This window comes from Oncorhynchus tshawytscha, linkage group LG06, assembly GCF_018296145.1.
Source record: "Oncorhynchus tshawytscha isolate Ot180627B linkage group LG06, Otsh_v2.0, whole genome shotgun sequence".
Lineage (NCBI taxonomy): Eukaryota > Metazoa > Chordata > Actinopteri > Salmoniformes > Salmonidae > Oncorhynchus > Oncorhynchus tshawytscha.
In genome coordinates, this window is record NC_056434.1 from 22,711,681 (window position 1) to 22,736,170 (window position 24,490).

Below are 24,490 nucleotides of genomic sequence, written 5' to 3' on the forward strand. Positions count from 1 at the left end.
TTCAACAGAGTTTTCCCACGGGACTGTGAGCTCTATGATGTACACAGCCTTTCGTGAAGGGGACCAGAGTACCATGTCTGGCCTAAGGTTGGTAGAAGCAATCTCAGATGGAAAAATTAGTTGCTGGCCAATATCGACAAGCATCTTCCAGTCCCGGGCCATGGCTAGGTGTCCAGTTTCTGGCTTCGTAGGAGGATACTTGGGCCTTTTCTGTCCCTCCCGGATGAATGTTGTTGTTTTGACGGGATTGCTTGTTTTTGGAGGTAATGAAATGGTTGCACTCCTCTTGGTCTCAAGTGCTGCAGCCAGGCTCTTGAGAACCTGATTGTGCCTCCAGGTGTAGCGGCCTTGTGAGAGGCTGGTCTTGCAACCTGTCATTATATGCCTGAGAATCGCTGGAGCTGGGCAGAGGGGGCAGGTCGAGTCCTCGCCATACCATTGATGTAGATTTTTTGGTGATGGAAGCACATCATAAACAGCTCTTATGATGAAGCTGATGTTGCTTGCCTCCATTTGCCAAAGCTCACTCCAGTTGATCTTTCTCCTCTCCAGGTCCTCTCCAGGTCTTCCCACCGCGTCCATTGCCCTTGTTTGGCAAGAGAGACAGCCTTTGCACTTCTTGCAGTCTCCTCCTGTCTGCGCACCTCCTCGACCACCAGCTTCCTGCGTTCAGATGTTGTTGCCTTATGGAACGTTGGTTTCCTTGCTGCCAGACCAAAGCCTCCTCTTCCATGCTGGATATTCCCCACAATGTCTTGGTGTCTCAGGGCTGATGTTGCTTGCTGCACAGCCTTGGATGATGTCCATTTCCGTCCAGTTTGTAGGGGAGGTGCAGCCTTGCTAATGGTCTGGTCTTTGGAGTCCTTCAATGTCATCTGAAGTCTTACTTTAGAGCACTTGTACTCCTCCATTAGACTTGTAAGAGGTAGTTCAAGGACCCCTTTGCCATAGAGGCCGATGTTACTCAGGCATCGTGGGACACCCAGCCATTTCTTCACGTATGAGGTAATGGTTCGCTCCATCTTCTCCACTGTTGTTATTGGGACCTCATAGACGGTGAGTGGCCACATTACCCGGGGGAGAAGTCCAAACTGTAGGCACCAAAGCTTGAGCCTCCCAGGCAGTAGGGTCTTGTTGATGTTCTCAAGACCGTCGGCGACATCCTGCCTTACTTGCTGAACTTGATCTTTATCCAGGAGGCTTTCGTTGTACCATCTACCCAGGCTCTTGATGGGTTGCTCAGACACCGTTGGTATCGTGTCATCTCCAATGCAGAACCTCACATCTTTCAGCTGTCCCTTGACTATGGAGATGCTTCGAGATTTGCTTGGCTTGATTTTCATCCGGGCCCACTTGATGTTATCCTGCAGTTTTGCAAGTAGCCGCCTGGTGCATGCTGCAGTGGTGGTCAGTGTAGTCATGTCATCCATGTATGCTCGGATAGGTGGGAGACGGAGCCCTTCCTTAGTTCTCTCACCGCCGACCACCCATCTCGATGCCCTGATGATGACTTCCATGGCCATAGTGAAGGCCAGAGGAGAAATTGTACAGCCTGCCATTATGCCTACTTCCAAGCGCTGCCATGTTGTTGTGAAGTCAGGTGTTGTGAAACACAATTGCAGGTCTTGGAAATAGGCCTTTACCAGTGTAGTGATGGGTTCTGGTACGTGGAAAATGTTGAAGGATTCCCAGAGGAGTTCATGGGGAACTGAGCCAAAGGCCTTGGCCAGGTCGAGGAAGATGACATAGAGGTCTCTCTTGTCTTTCTTAGCTGTTTGGATCTGGTGCCAAATCATACTAGTATGTTCCAGGCAACCAGAGAAACCAGGAATGCCTGCTTTCTGTACAGATGTATCAATGTACTTGTTCCTTTCCAGATAAGTGGACAGCCTCTGTGCTATTATACTGAAAAAGATCTTCCCTTCGACGTTGAGAAGGGAGATTGGTCGGAATTGACTAATGTCTGTCGCATCCTTCTCTTTCGGGATTAGCACACCACCAGCCCTTCGCCATGCCTTTGGTATTATTTCCTTCTACCACACTATCCTCATGAGCCTCCAAAGAAAGCGTAGAACATCCGGGGCGTTCTTGTAGAGCTTGTATGGTACTCCATTAGGCCCAGGAGCCGAGGCCGCTCTTGCTCTTCGGACAACGTTCTCTACTTCCCTCCATTTTGGAGGGTCAGTGTCCAGATTGAATTCTGGTGATTGAATAGGTGGGATGATTATCTGCTCATGCCTTTTCATGTCCTGGTGGACCTTTTCCAGATGTTCTTCCAGTTCAGGCTTTTGAGTTTTTAGGATTCCGCACTTTTCCTTTGCAAAGAGATCTTTGACAAACTTAAAGGTTTTTTTATAGAACCATGTTCTTGAGTGTTCCTTCTTCCTACGAAGTTTCCTTAAGTTTTCCGCTCTTCGCAAGGTTGCCAGCCGACATTTAATGTCTGCTTGGAGTAGCATGAGACCTTCTCTCTCTGCATCAGAGGCCTTCTTCCACTGCTTCCTCAGCTGCCTTCTCTCTCTGACAAGTATCTCGATCTCCTGCTGCCTCCTAGATTTGGCTGGCACGGGTGGTGTCTTGCCACTTCTCCTTTCGTTTACTCCAAAGCGCTCTTCTCTGTAATGGTAGATAATGTCTCCCATCCTTTCAAGCTTTTTCTCTGCTGTTCCTACCTGTTGTTCCAAGATTTTTGTCAGGTCGTTGTTGATTGTTTCCCACTCTCTCTTTTCAACAGCTTTGGGCCACTTCACACTCGGTCTGTGCCCGTTGATCTTTTCCTCTTTTAGAGGTCTCTGTGGTTGGGTGAGTTCACCCACCGGCATTTCTGTGCTTGTGTTATCCTCCTCGGTTACAGGGGTGCTGATGCTCTGCGAACTTTGGTTTGCGTCCCGTCGCTGTGCTTCATTCGACTGATTTGACTGGCTGCTTCGTAAGAAGTACTGGTCAATGCGAGGTCCCTGTCTCTGCTCTCCCAAGCACCTTTTCCTCCCTTGATGGATCCTTAACCCCCTTGCCGATGTTACTCTCTCCCAACCACAGCTGCACACCTGAAGTGTGTGTCCTGCTGCTGTTATGGTTGTCTCATGTGCTGTGTTCCTACTCGTAGTCGTTTCCGTTCCTGGGTCCGTAACCGTGTGATCAGTCGTTGAGCCATCTTGCGCCCCAGTTCTCGCAGGCTCTAGGGGTATGTTCCTTTGTTGACTTTCAGTAGCACTTTGCGGGTGTCTCCAACATACTGAAACAGCGTCGGAGACTGCCAACATGGGTAGCTAGCCCATGACAGCCCCAGTGGGGTCTATTCCCTCCGGTCAGCTGTCTCTCCAAGCTGTCACACAGACTTTCCTTTGTTGTCAGCTGTCCTTTCACAGCAGTCACTGGACTGGTCCAGATGATCAGAATCATAAAACACGGGACGAGATGTTAAAAACTGTCCATTGTGCCAATAGATGGAATGCACTCACATGAGATTTGCCGTGATGTTGACAGAGTGGCATGGGAGGTTTATTTCTTAGACTGGGTTAAGATGTCAATTTTGGGACACATCCTCAGTAGTGTGCCTTCGAATCAGTGGGTGTTTCGGCCTTTAATCACTAAACACCCTCATCAAAGGTGGCCAGCTAAAGGGTGATCAAGCCTTAGCTTGTGTTCCATGCCCGATTAAGATGTCCCACGGGATTATGCAAGGCAGGGGCGTCCTCTTCCCTGAGCCAGCCCTACAGCTGACCGCATACCTCATATGCCCTCCTCAAGTTGGAGGGATCTGAATTGGGTTCTCAGGTGGGGGTGGGGGGTCATGAAGTTATAGCCCAGCAAGGGTCCTTCCGTTTGATCCAGACCCACTGGCTGCCTCTTTCAGCTGCTTGAGAAACTGCTCTGACGGTCTGCCGCAGAGCCTGTCCATGGATTCCAAGTTCTTTCAGCAACCTGATGGTGGAAGAAGCCACGAATCCTCTGCATCCCACTTCAACGGGCCAGACTTTTGCATTCCAGCCACGCTGAGTTGCGTCTGCTGCCAACTCTGTGTAACGCAGTTTCTTACGCTCGTAGGCCTCTTCAACAGAGTTTTCCCACGGGACTGTGAGCTCTATGATGTACACAGCCTTTCGTGAAGGGGACCAGAGTACCATGTCTGGCCTAAGGTTGGTAGAAGCAATCTCAGATGGAAAAATTAGTTGCTGGCCAATATCGACAAGCATCTTCCAGTCCCGGGCCATGGCTAGGTGTCCAGTTTCTGGCTTCGTAGGAGGATACTTGGGCCTTTTCTGTCCCTCCCGGATGAATGTTGTTGTTTTGACGGGATTGCTTGTTTTTGGAGGTAATGAATTGGTTGCACTCCTCTTGGTCTCAAGTGCTGCAGCCAGGCTCTTGAGGACCTGATTGTGCCTCCAGGTGTAGCGGCCTTGTGAGAGGCTGGTCTTGCAACCTGTCATTATATGCCTGATAAAACACTTGAAATCAGAGTGACCAGGAGTGGGCTTGTCCTGAATTATTAATTATTTATGGGTCTGTGTGAAATATGTCTCATACATTTGTCAGGAGGTTAGAAAGTGCAGCTCAGTTTTCACCTAATTTTGTGGGCAGTGTGCACGTAGCATGTGATTTTGACATAAATTACCTTACTTTGACCTGGTATTGCCAAAAGGTTACCAGAGAAGAAGTTGAAAGTCAGAGAGCCATGCCAACAACAGTGGTTGGCAATACAAAGCCACGACAGGTTTTTTCACCTAATCTGGAGATGCAGCTTGTTCAGTATATTACTAGATCAGCTGACATTTATTTTGGTCTGTCGCCAAGTGAGGTCAGAAGACTTGCCTACCAATTTGCTGTGGTACACCAGCTGATGTTTGCGCCAATATGGGCAGAAAAAGAAAAGGCCAGCCGGAGTGGTTTACAGGCTTCTTAAAGCGGCACGCAACGCTGTCGTTGAGAAAGCCAGAGGCAACTAGCGCCTTGCCAGGGCAAGTAGCTTCAACAGAGAAAATGGTAATGCTTTCTTCGACAATGTAGCTACAGAGATATCTGTTTGGACCAGGAGACATATGGAATGTCGATGAAACTGGGATGACCACTGTACGGAAACATGACAAAGTGGCGGGCAGACGTGGATTCAAACAAGTAGGGTCACTGACCTTCGCTGAAAAGGGAACCCTCACACTGGCCTGTGCTATCTCAGCCACAGGGAATAGTATACCTCCATATTTTATATTCCCCCGTGTCAACTTCTGCAATAATTTCCTGATCAACAGGCCACCTGGCAGTATAGGAAGGGCAAATCCCTCTAGGTGGATGAAAGATGTGCACTTTGTTGACTTCCTGAAACATTTCGTTGAGCATACGAAGTGCTCAAAGGAGAAGCCCTGTTTACTACTTTTGGATTAAACCACGAGTCTCATCTGTCCATTGATGGACTCAATTATGCCAAAGAAAATGGCATAATTGTGCTGTCATTCCCACCCCATTGCTCTCATTGGCTTTAACGCTTAGACAGGTCTGTCTACGGGCCGCTAAAGAGGCACATCAACACCGCGTGTGATGCCTGGATGAGGAACAATCGCGGGAAGACAATATCAATTTATGACATTTCTGGGATTGTGGCAATCACCTATCCTCTGGCTGCCACCCCCTTGAACATTCAGGCTGGCTTTAGGGTGTCTGGGGTACAACCTTACAATAGGGATGTATTTCTGGAAAATTAGTTTGCGCCATCCTTCATTACAGATAGGCCCATTCATAACCCAACCCTACCAGCCCCCAGCACCAACCCTGCCATGCCAGGCCCCAGCAACATTCCAGCCCTGCCAGGCCCCAGCACCAACCTGCCAGGCCCCAGCACCATTTCAGCCCCGCCAGGCCACCAGCACCAACCTGCCAGGCCCCAGCACCATTCCAGCCCTGCCTAGCACGAGCTCAGACACAGACCTGCCCAGTACTTATGCTAGCACCAGCTCACCCTTGCCCAGCAAGGACTACCAACTCCAGAGGACGTCCGGTCATATCCGAAACCCGGCCTCCAAAAACCAGCTTGTGAAGGATTTACACGCAAGCAAAGCAGGCACTAGAAATGGAAAAGAATAAGACACAATCTAGCAAAAGGCTGGCTTTCCAAAGAAAGGGAAGCAAGGGGGGGAGTCAATCTGGATTTGCAAAGAACAAGAAGGCAGCTAAAAAAAATACAAATCGTAGAGGAGACATCATCAGATGGAGTGCTTCTGCGTCATCTATGTGGAGACATTCCATTCTGATTCCAACAATTGTGCACGCCAGAGAACTTTTCAAAGTTCAAAATAAAGTGGTCGTGCCACTTAATTAATGTGTGCTCTGCCAGCATAATTGTTTTGATGGAAAGGCATGATTTTCCAGATTCTCTAGGCATGATTGTTTTATTTTGAGTTAATTAATGAAGTTGAATTTGGTTTTGAATTTGAAATTAAAATCATTATTCGTGCCTCCCGGGCGCAGTGGTTAAGGGCGCTGTACTGCAGCGCCAGCTGTGCTACCAGAGACTCTGGGTTCGCGCCCAGGCTCTGGCGCAACCGGCTGTGACCGGGAGGTCTGTGGGGCGACGCACAATTGGCCCAGCATCGTCTGGGTTAGGGAGGGCTTGGCCGGTAGGGATATCCTTGACTCATCGCACACCAGCGACTCCTGTGGCGGGCTGGGTGCAGTGTGTGCTAACCAAGGTTGCCAGGTGCACGGTGTTTCCTCCGACACATTGGTGCAGCTGGCTTCCGGGTTGGATGCGCGGTGTGTTAAGAAGCAGTGCGGCTTGGTTGGGTTGTGTATCGGAGGATGCATGATTTTCAACCTTCGTCTCTCCCGAGCCTGTACGGGAGTTGTAGCGATGAGACAAGATAGTAGGTACTAAAAAAAATTGGATACCATGAAATTGGGGAGAAAAAGGAGTAAAATTCACATTAAAAAAAGAAAATCAATATTCTGTTAAGGGAATTTTTATCAATAATGACTAATTATGTATACATTTCAATCAGGACTGACTAATCAGAATACTATTTTGTTACTATTATGTTACTGTATATGTATGGATTTTCTTTTTAATCCTAGTACTGAATTTAATGTGTGTAAACATAATCAAGCATTAGAACAATGACTGTCTGTTCCTTGGTAGAAATGAATGAACTATATCACCAGAATGGCTAGAATGCTTATCTACACTGGCTGACCTTGGCTCTAGGCGAGGTGGGAAGGCTTGAGAACTATAGAGCCTTTCTACCAGTGTCAAGAAGAGACGGAACATTTAGAAAACGCTGACATCATTTTCAGTTTATAACCTGTGGTAAAATGTGTAAGGAGCAGTACTCCTGTGAATAAAATCTGCTGTTTGACTTTAAGACTGGGCTCTGTCCGTTTTTATAAAATAAGGGTCATACAAATCCTTATGAATTGACAGAGTGTTTAATTTTGATTGGGTATTAAAACAGAGGAATTTAATTCCTGCAACAATTGGTCCTTCGAACCGGGATCTAAATACCCGTCCCTGCCATCTGGAGGTCGTACTTCGAATAAATCGTGCACGAGCGGGTCTGGTCCCGTTATTTAAATGCAGATGTTTGTCATGTATAAAAGGAATATGTATGCATTGTTTTACTATTTAGATTTCTTTAAAACAATGTAATTGTTGGAGTTCAGGTGTTTGACATGATTTATGGGTGACTAGGGTCATTCTTGTCAAATAAATATGCTTATTAATTTCAAGATTATGGACACTGCTGTCACACTGACACAAACACTTCTCCAGTAACACCCCACACAACGTGCAAACCTTTTAATCTGCAAATTAAATTATTTGTGGGACTTCAACCTTCCTTTTTCCCATAGTGTGAGAACTATTTGTGTTAGAGTGAAGTCATGGAACTACATTTACAGTGCCTTGCGAAAGTATTCGGCCCCCTTGAACTTTGCGACCATTTGCCACATTTCTGACTTCAAACATAAAGATATAAAACTGTATTTTTTTGTGAAGAATCAACAACAAGTGGGACACAATCATGAAGTGGAACGACATTTATTGGATATTTCAAACTTTTTAACAAATCAAAAACTGAAAAATTGGGCGTGCAAAATTATTCAGCCCCTTAAGTTAATACTTTGTAGCGCCACCTTTTGTTGTGATTACAGCTGTAAGTCGCTTGGGGTATGTCTCTATCAGTTTTGCACATCGAGAGACTGAAATTTTTCCCATTCCTCCTTGCAAAACAGCTCGAGCTCAGTGAGGTTGGATGGAGAGCATTTGTGAACAGCAGTTTTCAGTTCTTTCCACAGATTCTCGATTGGATTCAGGTCTGGACTTTGACTTGGCCATTCTAACACCTGGATATGTTTATTTTTGAACCATTCCATTGTAGATTTTGCTTTATGTTTTGGATCATTGACTTGTTGGAAGACAAATCTCCATCCCAGTCTCAGGTCTTTTGCAAACTCCATCAGGTTTTCTTCCAGAATGGTCCTGTATTTGGCTCCATCCATCTTCCCATCAATTTTAACCATCTTCTCTGTCCCTGCTGAAGAAAAGCAGGCCCAAACCATGATGCTGCCACCACCATGTTTGACAGTGGGGATGGTGTGTTCAGGGTAATGAGCTGTGTTGCTTTTACGCCAAAAATAACGTTTTGCATTGTTGCCAAAAAGTTCAATTTTGGTTTCATCTGACCAGAGCACCTTCTTCCACATGTTTGGTGTGTCTCCCAGGTGGCTTGTGGCAAACTTTAAACAACACTTTTTATGGATATCTTTAAGAAATGGCTTTCTTCTTGCCACTCTTCCATAAAGGCCAGATTTGTGCAATATACGATTGATTGTTGTCCTATGGACAGAGTCTCCCACCTCAGCTGTAGATCTCTGCAGTTCATCCAGAGTGATCATGGGCCTCTTGGCTGCATCTCTGATCAGTCTTCTCCTTGTATGAGCTGAAAGTTTAGAGGGACGGCCAGGTCTTGGTAGATTTGCAGTGGTCTGATACTCCTTCCATTTCAATATTATCGCTTGCACAGTGCTCCTTGGGATGTTTAAAGCTTGGGAAATCTTTTTGTATCCAAATCCAGCTTTAAACTTCTTCACAACAGTATCTCGGACCTGCCTGGTGTGTTCCTTGTTCTTCATGATGCTCTCTGCGCTTTTAACGGACCTCTGAGACTATCACAGTGCAGGTGCATTTATACGGAGACTTGAATACACACAGGTGGATTGTATTTATCATCATTAGTAATTTAGGTCAACATTGGATCATTCAGAGATCCTCACTGAACTTCTGGAGAGAGTTTGCTGCACTGAAAGTAAAGGGGCTGAATAATTTTGCATGCCCAATTTTTCAGTTTTTGATTTGTTAAAAGGTTTGAAATATCCAATAAATGTTGTTCCACCTCATGATTGTGTCCCACTTGTTGTTGATTCTTCACAAAAAATACAGTTTTATATCTTTATGTTTGAAGCCTGAAATGGGGCAAAAGGTCGCAAAGTTCAAGGGGGCCGAATACTTTCGCAAGGCACTGTAACTTGAAAAAAGGAACTTTTCATTTTTGTATCATGTGTGATTTGAAACAACACATTTTTATTATCCGTCCACACAAATCAAATCAAATCAAATCAAATTGTACACATGGTTAGCAGATGTTAATGCGAGTGTAGCGAAATGCTTGTATATGTACATAAAAATATATGAATGAGTGATGGCCGAACGGCATAGGCAAGATGCAGTAGATGGTATAGAGTACAGTATGAGATGAGTACAGGTGATGAATTAATGCTATCATAGGTGCTGTCTAAGCAATCTCTGATTTGTAGTGTAGAACCAACCACTAGTAAGGTCAATGAAATTGCATGTGAATTTGTATACTGTACAAAAAAGCCATACATTTAATTGAAGTCAATTAACCTAACTATTAATTTGAAGACAAATGGATTGAATTATGATCACACATAGGTAGATTATAATGGTTTGGTAGTGCTGACAATACAAATGACCTGTGTGTTGCTGGTGGAGCAATCTCAATGAATATGATTGCAGGTCAACCATATTTACACAATACACATACAGTAGGCCCAGTAGTAGAGGTATTTCATCAATAGTTTTTAACAAATTTCCCTAAAAGTACCAAGCCTCTGTTTTAGTAAAAAGTTGGGGCTGGAGAAATGTAACCACTCACAAATTCATTGACAGAGCTATGAATGCAAGGATTGACCATCCAAGATATCAAAATTATGGTTTTATGCATGTTTTGAGGCTATACTGTGTTTGTTTACATGTAAAACATGTATGTAACAATTGCCCCTTTAAATCCTCTAAATTCCACAATTACAATTTACCACACAACAGATTATAATTTTACATGTTGTGGAGCATGTACAGTATTTTATGCATTTATGGAAAATCTGTCATTCAACTAATTTTTCAAACCGGACTGGTGGAACATATCAGATTGTTGTGATTTGTAATTTAAAACAATTGTGTATTATCAGCCCATTTGTATGGAGAACTTGTGACACTGGTTTGTTAAAAGGGATTTGAAAAATAATTATGGATGTTGCTGCATTGTTAATCTCACCCTAACAGTTTTATTTATTTATTTTCATTTAACTAGGCAAGTCAAAATGTTTAACTGACTTTATTTGGCATTCAATATAATGAAGAAATGCACATGCATTTAAATGACCATATTACTGCTCTAGAGTAATTAGAGATAAAGAATAGTTCAGACAAGTGGATACAGACAGATTTTGTAGAACTTGTGCTCTACATGCGTGTTAAATTGAATTGTCATATTTAAACAACGTTTGGCACCCCTGGTAAACGATGTTCAGCAACCTACATTTCCGACTGCCTGCTTTCCAAGTCTGTCATTTTGTTAAACCTCTTTATTTCCATAATCAAATGTTATGAGTTTTGACAGTAGTGTGTTAATTAAAGACTGCGATGACAAAACTGACACACTTCTTCCGTAATACATTATTTATTTTAACTCTGCGCCTTTCTATTGGCAGCTAATAAGTAATTTAGAATTAATTAAGTTAATGGGTGAGAAGTGCAGCACAAATCAATAAGCTTTCATAATCAGCATGTATGACTTGAGTGAGTCTGATTTAATAGGAGAACGATGAGTACTTACTCTCACACCAGCAGCAGAAAATAAATTTTAGACAGTTTGGGAAGAGAAGAGACGGGGCTGAGACACACTTCCTACTCCCCTGCTGTCAGAGCATTATTACTAATGATGATATGGCTGGTGCTTCTCTAGTCATAATCACTTACAGTAAATAGTTACTGTATATGCTGAATCATTGGATTGAGTTAAGGAAGAGTTGAGAGAACCTTAGAGATTTTGATTAGGCCTTTTCGGAATAATTGAACATTGTTTATTCTGAATATTTTGAAATGAAAGGCAAACTGACGTGAAGAACTTTTCCAATCAACAGTCAACTCCAAAAGTCAGTTGTACTCAGTTCTATTCTTGCTAATAAAATTCATGATTGCTATGTATTGCATTCTGTGTTTCCTGACCCTCTGCTCTGTGAAGAGCATTCCACTGCAAATGAAATGGATGGCTTCTTTGGTTTCCATTCTGACCCACAGGCTTTTGATTAAAATACAGCAGGAACAACATATTTTCCTTCCACAGACCATGGTAAGTTTAAATCCTTTTTATAATAGAGAAATGCAGTTGCTAACAGCCTAGACTGCTAACTTTGATTATCAGGGAAACAAAGAGAAACAGAAGGAAAATGGACATCATAACCTTGGATTAGTTGTTCTTGGGGTCAGGGGAAGGCAATGCTGGAAACGAGATGTTGTCTGTCTCTCTGTCGACCCATTGTGTGTACAGTAAGAGGTTGTGCCATCTCTCCAGATCACTGTGCTTGATTACAATGATGCTGGCTGAATGGGTAACGTGAATAATCCGATTAAAGATTGCATTTACAAACAATTATAAAACCGATGAAAGGATTTCATTGTTTGCCTTGGTTCATGTGTGTCCCCCTTGTGCTGAGATAATTACTGCAAAACATGTTGCACCAACTAAATACTTCCCACGGTCAAAGTACCATTCTGATCACTTTATTATGTCATTGGAGTAGGTATATGTTAATCTAATGGTATGAAACAAGACATGTTAGCATGACATACAGTTGAAGTCGGAAGTTTACATACACTTCAGTTGGAGTCATTAAAGCTCGTTTTTTCAACGACTCCACAAATTTCTTGTTAACAAAATATACTTTTGGCAAGTCGGTTAGGACATCTACTTTGTGCATGACACAAGTTATTTTCCAACAATTGTTTACAGACAGTAAACATTTTATTTAACTTATAATTCACTGTGTCACAATTCCAGTGGGCCAGAATTTTATATACACTAAGTTGACTGTGCCTTTAAATAGCTTGGAAAATTACAGACAATGATGTCATGGCTTTACAAGCTTCTGATAGGCTAATTGACATCATTTGAGTGAATTGGAGTGTACCTGCGGATGTCTTTCAAGGCCTACCTTCAAACTCAGTGCCTCTTTGCTTGACATCATGGGAAAATCAAAAGAAATCAGCCAAGACCTCATAAATAAATTGTAGACCTCCACAAGTCTGGTTCATCCTTGGGAGCAATTTCCAAACGCCTGAAGGTACCACGTTCATCTGTACAAACAATAGTAAGTATAAACACAATGGGACAATGCAGCCGTCATATCTCTCAGGAAGAAGACGCAGTCTGTCTCCTAGAGATTAACGTACTCTGGTGCAAAAAGCGCAAATCAATCCCAGAACAACAGCAAAGGACCTTGTAAAGATGCTGGAGGAAACACGTACAAATGTATCTACTATATCCACAGTAAAATGAGTCCTATATCGAAATAACCTGAAAGGCCACTCAGCAAGGAAGAAGCCACAGCTCCAAAACCGCCATAAAAAAACAGACTACGGTTTGCAACTGCACATGGGGACAAAGATCGTACTTTTTGGAGAAATGTCCTCTGGTGTGATAAAACAAAAATAGAACTGTTTGGCCATAATGACCATTGTTATGTTTGGAGGAAAAAGGGTGAGGCTTGCAATCAGAAGAACACCATCCCAACCGTGAAGCACGGGGGTGGCAGCTTCATGTTGTGGGGGTACTTTGCTGCAAGAGGGACAGGTGAACTTCACAAAATAGATGGCATCACAAGGAAGGAAAATATATTGAAGCAACATCTCAAGACATCAGTCAGGGAAGTTAAAGCTTGGTTGCAAATGGGCCTTCCAAATGGACAATGACCCCAAGCATACTTCCAAAGTTGTGGCAAAATGGCTTAAGGACAACAAAGTCAAGGTATTGGAGTGGTCATCACAAAGCCCTGACCTCAATCCCATATAAAATGTGTGGGCAGAACTGAAAAAGCGTGTAAGCAAGGAGGCTTACAAACCTGACTCAGTTACACCAGCTCTGTCAAGAGGAATGGGCCAAAACTCACCCAACTTATTGTGGGAAGCTTGTGAAAGGCTACCTGAAATATTTGACCCAAGTTAAACAATTTCAAAGCAATGCTACCAAATACTAATTGAGTGTATGTAAACTTCTGACCCACTGGTAATGTGATGGAAAAACAAACGCTGAAATAAATCATTCTCTCCACTATTATTCTGACATTTCACATTCGTAAAATGAATTGGTGATCCTAACTGACCTATGACAGGGAATGTTTCCTTGGATTAAATGTCAGGAATTGTGAAAACGGAGTTTAAATGTATTTGGCTAAAGTTTTTTTATGATGTCTTGGCTGATTTCTTTTGATTTTCCATGATGTCAAGCAAAGAGGCACTGAGTTTGAAGGTAGGTCTTGAAATACATCCACAGGTTTAAATTTAAACAATTCAGTGATTTTTGCAATTTGTTCCAGTCATTGGCAACAGAGAAGTCTTACAAGTTTTACAAGGGTATTTTTGCAGCTTGAGGGAAGGAGGCTTTGTTCCAAAATGTTGACCGGGGTTGGGGTAGCCAGGTGGAAAGCATGGCCAGCCGTAGAGAAATGCTTATTGAAATTCTTGATTATAGTGGATTTATCAGTGGTGACAGTCTTTCCTAGTCTCAGCGCAGTGGGCAGCTTGGAGGAGGTAGTCTTATTATCCATGGACTTTACAGTGCCCCAAAACTTTTTGGAATTAGTGTTGCAGGGTGCACATTTCTGTTTGAAAAAGCTAGCCTTTGCTTTGCTAACTGCCTGTGTATATTGGTTCATGACTTCCCTGAAAAGTTGCATATCGCGGGAACTATTTGATGCTAGCGCAGTATGCCACAGAAGGGGTTTGTGCTGGTCTAGGGCAGTCAAGTCTGGAGTGAACCAAGGGCTATATCTGTTCTTAGTTCTATATTTTTTGAAGGGCATGTTTATTTAAGATGGTGAGGAAAGCATTTTTAAAGAGCAACCAGGCATCCTCTGCTGACACGCTGAGTTCAATATCCTTCCAGTATACCTGGGCCAGGTCGATTAGAAAGGCCTGCTCACAGAAGTGTTTTAGGGAGCGTTTGACAGTGATGAGGGGTGGTCATTTGACTGCGGACCCATAATGGACACAGGCAATGAGGCAGTGATCACTGAGATCCTGGTTGATAACAGCAGAGGCGTATGTAGAGGGATAGATGGTCAGGATGATATCTATGAGGGTGCCCATATTTACGGATTTGGGGTTGTACCTGGTAGGTTCTTTGATAATTTGTGTGAGATTGAGGGCATCTAGTTTAGATTGTTGGACGGCCGAGGTGTTAAGCATATCCCAATTTAGGTCAAATAGCAGTTATGAACTCTGACGATAGATGGGCAATCAATTCACCTTTGGTGTCCAAGGCACAGCTGGGAGCTGATGGGGGTCTATAACATGTTGCAACAGTGAGGGACTTATTTCTGGAGCGATGGATCTTTAAAAGTAGAATCTCGGAACTGTTTTGGCATAAACCTGGATAGTATGACAAAACTCTGCAGGCTATCTCTACAGTACATTGCATTTCCGCACCCTTTAGCAGTTCTGTCTTGATGGAAAATGTTGCAATTGGGGATGGAAATATCAGAATTTCTGGTGGCCTTCCTAAGCCAAGATTCAGACATGGCTAGGGCATCAGGGTTGGCAGAGTGTGCTAAAGCAGTGACTAAAGCAAAGTTAGGGAGGAGGCTTCTGATGTTAACATGCATGAACCCAAGGCCATTACGGTTACAGAAGTCAGAAAATGAGAGCGCCTGGGTTAACCTCTACATCACCAGACGAACAGAGGAGGAGTAGGATGAGGGTATGGCTAAAGGCTATACGAACGGGTCGTCTAGTGTTTTGGGAACAGAGAATAAAGGAGCAGATTTCTCGGTGTGGAAGGATAGATTCAGGGTATAGTGTACAGTCAAGGGTATGGTAGGGTGCGAGTACAGTGGGGGTAAACCTAGACATTGAGTGACAATGAGAGAGGTTGCATCTCTGGAGGCGGCAGTTAATCTAGCTGCGGTCTCTGGCATGTTGAGCAGGACTAGGGGCTCCGAGTAAAATAAAACAATGAGAGCTGCCCTAAACAACAGTATACAAGGCATATTGACATTAGAGAGAGGCATAAAGCAATCACAGGTGTTGATTGGGAGAGCTAAGTCAACAACGGGTGAGACAACGGGTAAATGGCAATAAATATGCAGGGAGGGACAGTTAGCTACACACAGGGCCTGAGTTCGAGGCTGGGGTCGAAAGATTAACAAAATGAAGTACTGTGTTAATAAACATTCCAGCAGGCATCAGTTGTGTAGCCGAGTGATCATAGGTTCCAATGAGCAGCAATAGATGAAACAGGGAGCCGTTCGGTAGTCGATTACTAGGCTAGACGAGCGGGAAGCTAGAGTGCCGGGGCTAGCAGATGGATCTTCACCACATCACCACATCCACGGCGCAGAGGCCAGTTAAGAACACATCGGCCGAATTACATCAGCAGATCAGCAGACCAGTCGTGATGGATCGGCAGGGCTCTGTGTCGACAAAGGGTCCAGGCCAAATTGGAAAGAGAGGTATTGTAGTTGGTGTACTTTGTTTGCTAGCCGGGAGATGGGCCTAGCTCGAGGCTAACTGGTGCATGCTTCTGGACAAGGGCGTTAGCCACAATAGCCTCGGTGGCAGCTAGCTAGCTGCGAAGATCCAGTGTAATGGTCCAGAGCTTGCGGCAGGAATCTGGTGAAGTAGTGGGAAAAAAAGCGGTCCGATATGCTCAGCGCTGTGCAGGCTGGCAGGTATTTTCCGGGCTATCCGGGCTAAAGCGGCTGGTGTCCGTGTTAAAGGTATAGACCCCTAGCAGCTTGCTAACAATGACTATATAGCCAGTAGCCAATTAGCTGGCTAGCTTCTGATGGCTAGAGGTACACCTCCAATTGACTCAAATTATGTCAATTAGCCTATCAGAAGCTTCTAAAGCCATGACATCATTTTTCTGGAATTTTCCAATCTGTTTAAAGGCACAGTCAACTTAGTGTATGTAAACTTCTGACCCACTGGAATTGTGATACAGTGAATTATAAGTGAAATAATCTGTCTGAAAACAATTGTTGGAAAAATGACTTATGTCATGCACAATGTAGATGTCCTAACCAACTTGCTAAAACTGTAGTTTATTAACAAGACATTTATGGAGTGGTTGAAAAACGACTTCAACTGTATATCTTATCAGTTTTGATAACTGCTTAACTAATACTTTGAGAGAGGTAATTTGCGACACAGAAGGCATTTGCATAGACAGCTATAGCCCTTTCAGTATACTCATCTGGTCAAGATTGTGTAGCCACTGATCATTTAATGACGTTTCAAAGCTCCTGACATTTTGGCAGACGATAATAAAAGACCAATCTGAAAATATTGTGTTAAGGTGTAAAATTGTAATGTGACTTTTCAAAGCAGGTTTTAAAAGCATAGATCCCTTGCCGCTCTTGATGCCCTCCTGGAAAATCTAAATGACCAAGAAATAATCATCCTGCTTTCTTTTAGGAGAATCAGACAGCCCGTCTCATCACAGTGCCAGATGATATTTTCTATTTAATTCTCCTTCAGAACAGAAATTGACAAGCACTCAGACAAACACACACACACACACTCGCATACACACTAAGGGGGATGTGTGTGGAGAGGGTGTAAATCAGTCTGCCTGTCAAATCCTTGTCCCCATGTATCTCAGTGTGTTGTAATCTGATTAGTGTAGAAGGGCTTTATGTTTGATGTCAATCAAGGTTCAGGGTATCTGTAGGTCATAGCATCCTTCACACATCTGAACTGCAGGTGGAGTCAGTTGGCATCTTTACAACCATCACAGAAATTAAAATTTGCCTGCACACATAATTTTGTCGACACAATATGACTATGCGTTACAGATGTAGGATCTTAATTTGATCCAGATTGCTACAAAGGAAAACAATCATACAGCAACACAAAATGTGAATTTATTATGTGGATTATAATTTATGGACATTTTTATAGTTGTTGATACCTTTTTCGTAAGGGAAATCTATTCTGAAATTTCTATGTGTAAATTACAAACTTCAGAATCCTTTAAAAACCTCAAATACACTACACATTTGAAATGTTCTGCAATGCAGGAAAGTTATCCTTCAACATGGTGATCAAATGAATCTGTACATCTGTAGCCATTCTTATGGGCTCCTGCATGCATTAATGTGGGTATTTTGAAACCGGTGGTGATGTTTACATGCACGGACACCTACCCATACCAACATCAGCTTGCGTCACAGCTAGTGTCACCTGAAACATCATTACACTAATGCCAGTTTTGGACACAACACTGCTGATATTGTGGAGGGAGTGGTGTTTTTCCCAGGCACTACATATTGGTGATATTGTGTCTAATCAGACGTCTCAATGATAACATACAGTATCCAATCCAAACTCAGCACATACTACAGTATGTGCTCACTATGCAGTACTCTTGAGGTTCAAATCAAATCAAATTATATTTGTCACATGCGCCAAATACAACAGGTGTAGGTAGAAATACAGTGAAAACAGTGAAATGCTTACTTACAAGCCCTTAAAAAATGCAGTTCTAAGAAAAACAAAAAAAATAACAAATAGCAAATAACAAGTAGTTAAATAGCAGCAGTAACATAACAGTATGGAGGCTATATGCAGGGGGTACCGGTACAGAGTCAATGTGCGAGGGCACAGGTTAGTTGAGGTAATTGAGGTAATATGTACATGCAGGGAGAGTTAAAGTGACTATGCATAGATAATAACCAGAGAGCAGCAGCAGTGTAAAAGAGGGGGTGAGGTGGGGGGCAATGCAAACATTCTGGGTAGCATCTCATGCAAAGGCATATACAAGTTATACACTGAACAAAAATATAAATGCAACTTGCAACAATTTCTAAGATTTTACTGAGTAACAGTTCATATAAGGAAATCAGTGAATTGAAATACATTAATTAGGCTCTAATCCATGGATTTCATGAGTGGGAATACAGATATGCACCTGTTGGTCACAGATACCTTTAAAAAATGTAGGAGCAGGTAGGTGATCAGAAAACCAGTCAGTATCTGGTGGGACCACCATTTGCCTCATGCAGTGCGACATATCTCCTTCACATAGAGTTGGTCAGGCTGTTGATTGTGGTCTGTGGAATGTAATGATGTTTGAGGTGACACTAGCTGCATTTGAAGGATTGTCTGGCATGGCGTGGGCATGTTGAGGCTATATGCTCCACAGAGTGTCAAGAGTAAATAGGTATATGGGTGAAGTAATGTGCTAGTCAGTGTTATATTGTATGAGAATATATCTATATTATTAGGATGTTGCTGTCACAATGTTAATTTATTATAAACATTCAGCATGATCAAATTACCAAAATAACAGGCACTGTTACATTTTTAACGTTCCTACCTTCCAATGCATTTGCATAGTGCTAACCAGTAAAATGTAGTTATGTGGAATAATTATTATTTAAAAAAAAATATATATATATAGTACCAGTCAAAGTTTGGACACACCTACTCATTTTATGGTTTTCTTTATTTTTACTATCTTCTACATTGTGGAATTATAGTGAAGACATCAAAACTATGAGATAACACATGGATTAATTTAGTAACCAAAAAATTGTTAAACAAATACAAATATATTTTCTATTTGAGATTCTTTAAAACTAGCCACCCTTTACCTGGAAACAGCGTTGCACACTCTTGGAATTCTGAATCAGGCCTTCGGCAAAGAAACCACTACTAAAGGACACCAATAAGAAGAATAGACTTGCTCAGGCCAAGAAACACAAGCAATGGACATTAGACCCGTGGAAATCTGTCCTTTGGTCTGATGAGTCCAAATTTCCTTCATCTTAAATATGTTGGAACTGAAGAGCACTACAATAAAATAGAATTTTCTTGAATCAATTGTTCCTTGTGTCTTACTTGATATTGTACTGTTCACAACCAAGTTGGGGAGTCGTACGGTCCTACCCTCAGTGCCTATAGGAAAATCCAATGTAAAAACAAAACCTCTGAAGAAATGTATGTGTGTTGCAAAGGGAGGGTATATTACTGGAAACTTCCGAAGTTTACTAGTAAATCACCAGAATTTTGGTATCTTTCAAGGATTTTATGTAGTCTAACACAGGACATCTAGTGGCACTTTTGGGCACTTTAGATTATCACAGTCTGTAATTATCTCTTGCCCTCTATGTGGCCTCATCACATGCAAAATATATTAAATAAATAAAATAGAATGACAAAGCTGTAAAACATTATCCTAAATATAAACCATAAACTTAGTGAATACCATTGGTGTATAGTATGAGGTTGTATTTTTTACATACTTATTTATTTTACTATGTGGAAATGTATTTGTTGTCAATGTTTCTGTGACAAACTGGTGGCAGTCAATAGTTCGAAGATTTGCAGAGTTAATAATTCCATTGTTATTTAGATGCTTTTTACATTCACATTTCACTATTATCTCTTGAATCATATGGTCTATCTACTAGAAACTCAGGGGCAATATGGACACATAAAAAAACGAATACTATATAAAGTATAAATTACAAAAGTTATGATAAATTGCCATATATTTTCTGTTAATTAGCAAAGTTTCCAGTAAATTTGGTAAATTACCGGTAACTTTGCATCCATAGTTGTGTGTGACACAGCCACAAAAAGAAAAGAAGGTGTGATCCATAGTGGGTTCAAGTTTTCCACCTCCCTGCATCAGTGTTTTTAATCCAGATCTGCTCGGCAGTTTCCCACAGATAGGAACCCTGACCTCCACTGTGGCTTGCTGGCCTTGCCACACACTGCCTTATTCCAGGCGACTGAGAAATGTGTCTTATTTTGTATGGCTGACTTGCCTGGCATTGTGAGGTCTCTTTCATTTATTTAATTACCTTTATTTAACAAGGCAAGCCAGTTAAGAACAAATTATTATTTACAATGACGGCCTACACTGGCCAAACCCTAACCCGTACGATGCTGGGCCAATTATCCACCGCCCTATGGGACTCCCAATCACAGCCGGTTGTGATGCAGCCTGGAATCGAACCAGGGTCTGTTGGGCTCCTGAGTGGCGCTGTGGTCTAAGGCACTGCATCTCAGTGCAAAAAGCGTCACTAAAGTCCCTGGTGGTGCTGAGGACCAAATGGGTTAGGGTCCTGATCAAAAGTAGTGTGGGAATAGGGTGTCACTTGGAACAAAGCCAGAGGCTGTCAGTTTCTTTTGCTGATCTGGATGGCACCTTAGCACTTTGGCATGATGGATGTTGATGCTTCGCCAGAGTTTCTTGGCTGAACCAGACAGAATCTTCATTACTTCCTGGGTGCTAGTTTTTGTTGGATGAACTGAGCCAGCTGACAGTACGTCAGCATAGCTGTGTATTAAATGTTAAATCTGGCCTTTTAGAGACTGGAGAAACTGAAAAAGGTACTGATAAAAATACTTATTCATCGCCTAGCAAGTGGTTTTCTGGTTATTAGTCTAATAAAAAATAATCTTCAGTGGATCGGCCACAGAATGCAACACTATTAGCAGCTTTCTGCTTAATCTTATATATTTTTTCATTGTTGTATTAATAAGCTGTGTCTGGTCTCCCGAGTGGTGCAGTGCTCTAAGGCACTGCATGGCAGCGATAGCTGCGTTACTACAGATCCTGGTTCGATACTGGGCTGTGTCTCAGCCGGCCGTGACGGGGAGAACCATGAGGCGACGCACAATTGGCCCAGTGTCGTCTGGGCCAGGGAGGGTTTGGTCGACCGGGATGTGCTTGTCCCATCGCGCTCTGGCAACTCATGTGGTGGGCTGGACTCATGCACGCTGACACGGTCGCCAGGTGTACAGTGTTTCCTCCGACACACTTAACTTCCGGGTTAAGTGTGCATTGTGTCTAGAAGTAGTGCGGCTTGGCGGGGTCGTCTTTCGCATGCACGGCTCTCGACCTTCGCCTCTACCGAGTGCGTACGGTAGTTGCAGCGATGGGACAAGACTGTAAGTACCAATTGATGATTTGATGAAAAGGGGGTAATTTTTTTAAATAAAAAATGTAATAAAAGCTGTTTCTAAGTTTGATCAATTTAAATGGACTAATGACTTAGCTGTGACCTACCCGCCTGTCTTTATGCTGCAACACCCAACACTGCAACCCAGCGCTGTCATGTACTGTAATCTCATTCCCTTTACAGATAGATGGTCTAATTAGATCCTGGCATGGTGAGCTACTTGAGCACAGAGAGGTAAGCAGGCCTTCATTGATATGCTGTGAGCAGAGCCAGGGCTAGTGCTGCCTGCACACATGACTGCATTTCTTAATTAGTGTTTCATTCCAGTACTGCCTGCCTCTTTATAGCTGAATCAGTCCACCATTCCTCCCCCTCCTCCTCCTCACCCATGCACCGCCTGCACTCCGTGTAGGGAAGCCCTGTAGAGAGGCCTTCAAAGCTATATGATAATGTCTATGACATTATACTAAACAATTGATTTGCTTTGCAGATGCCCTCTTCCACAGCCTCGATCTTCAGCGGTTATGGTTAACATGTTATGTGTTTGTGCATATGAATGTTGAATAATCCAGGTCAATGGTTTTCTGAAGGGTACAACAGCAGTACCTGTGGGATCTAGCTTCTGGTTCCCACTTCTAGACTAGAGGATGCCTTCAATACATCTGTTGCTATCTGTTGTACTATCAAGAAATTGCTCATCATAGTTTCATTGTGTGTCTGTCGTTAATGATTTATAGAAAGCATTTGACCGTGGACCATGCTGTGTTGGTGCAAAGGTTATAATGTTGTGGAATTACTGGTCATGCTCTAGATTGGTTTATAAATTACCTATCAAATCGTACACAATGTGTAATGGCGGATGGTTGTAAATCTGAGTCCATAGAGTTGTGCTCAGGTATTCCGGTTCTATTTTGGGCCCACTGTTGTTCATTTTGTATATCAGCAACATTGGAACAGCAGATGCTAATTGTTATGCAGATGACACTGTTCTTTATTCATGTCACGACTTCCACCGAAGTTGTTCCCTCTCCTTGTTCGGGCGGTGTTCGGCGGTCGACGTCACTGGCTTTCTAGCTGCCACCGATCCATGTTTCATTTTTCCTTTTGTTTTGTCTGTTTTACACACCTGGTTCCCATCTCATGATTATATTCCTTATTTAACCCTCTGGTTTCCCTTTCTGTTTTGTGCGAGATTGTCTTTCGTGTGTTGGAGTTCGTATCCTGTTTTGCATTTGTTTTATAGCGGGATTTTTGTTCCGTTCTCGGATGGAGTAAATACAGTGGTTTTACACTTACCTGTGTCCTGCGCCTGACTCCTTCGCTATCCTCCAGATAGACTCTGACAGAATCACTCACCAAAATACATGGAGTCAGCAGGTACAGCCAGCCCTCCGCTTCAAATGGAGGAACGCGTTCAGCAGCACGCGACCATGCTACAGAGTCTGGGTGCAGCCATGCTGCAAACCATGGACCGATGGGAGAGAGGATCATTCCCTGCACCAACTGTGGCCGCAGAGGGCACACTGCTGGTCGGTGCTGGGGAGATTCCCCAGGAGGTAGAGGTAGCAGGCGGAGTGCTGGTGGGTCATCCCAGGTGAGTAGGCACACCACTCACCCAGAGCTCCCTGTTGCACAGGTGGTTTTTGGTTTTTGATCGAATTTCCCGAGTTTTCCCCGCGTTCCCAGCATAAGATGCTAGTAGATTCAGGCGCAGCTGGGAACTTTATCGACCGTTCCTTTGCTATGAGATTAGGGATCCCTATTGTGTCTGTTGATGTTCCCTTCCCTATACATGCCTTAGACAGTCGTCCTTTGAGGTCGTGGCTATTTAGGGAGGTTACAGCTCCGCTCACTATGACAATGCAGGAGAATCATAGGGAGCGAATTAGTCTCTTCCTCATCGACTCGCCTGCGTTCCCTGTTGTGTTGGGGATTCCCTGGTTGGCTTCGTATGATCCCACTATTTCGTGGCAACAGAGGGCTCTCAAGGGATGGTCACGTCAGTGCTCAGGGAGGTGTGTAGGTGTTTCCATAGGTGCCACTACGGTGGATAGTCCAAACCAGGTTTCCAGCATGCACATTCCCACCTAATATGCCGATTTGGCACTCGCCTTCTGTAAAAAGAAGGCGACTCAATTACCACCCCATCGACAGGGGGATTGTGCGATAGATCCCTTGGTAGAAGCTGCACTTCCCAGGAGTCACGTGTGTCCTCTGTCACAGGAGGAGACGGCGGCTATGGAGACATATGTCACCGAATCCCTGGGACAGGGATACATTCGGCCTTCCATCTCACCTGTCTCCTCAAGTTTCTTTTTTGTGAAGAAGGATGTAGGTTTGCACCCGTGTATTGATTATCGAAGTTTAAATAAGATCACGGTAAAATACAGTTACCCGCTACCGCTCATAGCCAGTATGACCGAGTCATTACACGGGGCACGCTTCTTCACAAAATTGGACCTCAGGAGTGCTTACAACCTGGTGCGTATCCGGGCGGGAGATGAGTGGAAGACAGCATTTTGCACCACTTCTGGGCATAATGAGTACCTCGTCATGCCGTACGGGTTAATGAATGCTCCATCAGTCTTCCAATCCTTTGTAGATGACATTTTCAGGGACCTGCACGGGCAGGGTATAGTGGTGTATATAGATGACAGTCCGCTACACGCGCTGAGCATGTGTCCCTGGGACGCAGAAGGGGGGGACCGGTGAGGCTGCAGTTGTCAGCTGGGGCGGGGCTTTTGGTCACCTGAAGGCTCTGTTTACCTCGGCTCTCGTGCTGGCACATCCTGATCCCTCCTTAGCGTTCATAGTTGAGTTGGACGCATCCGAGGCAGAGATAGGGGCTGTGCTGTCTCAGCGCTCGGGTACGCCACTTAAGCTCCACCCCTGTGCATTCTTTTCGAAGAAGCTCAGCCCAGCGGAGCGAAACTATGATGTGGGGCAGTTGTTGGCGGTTGTCAAGGCTCTGAAAGCGTGGAGACATTGGCTTGAGGGGGCCAGGCACCCTTTT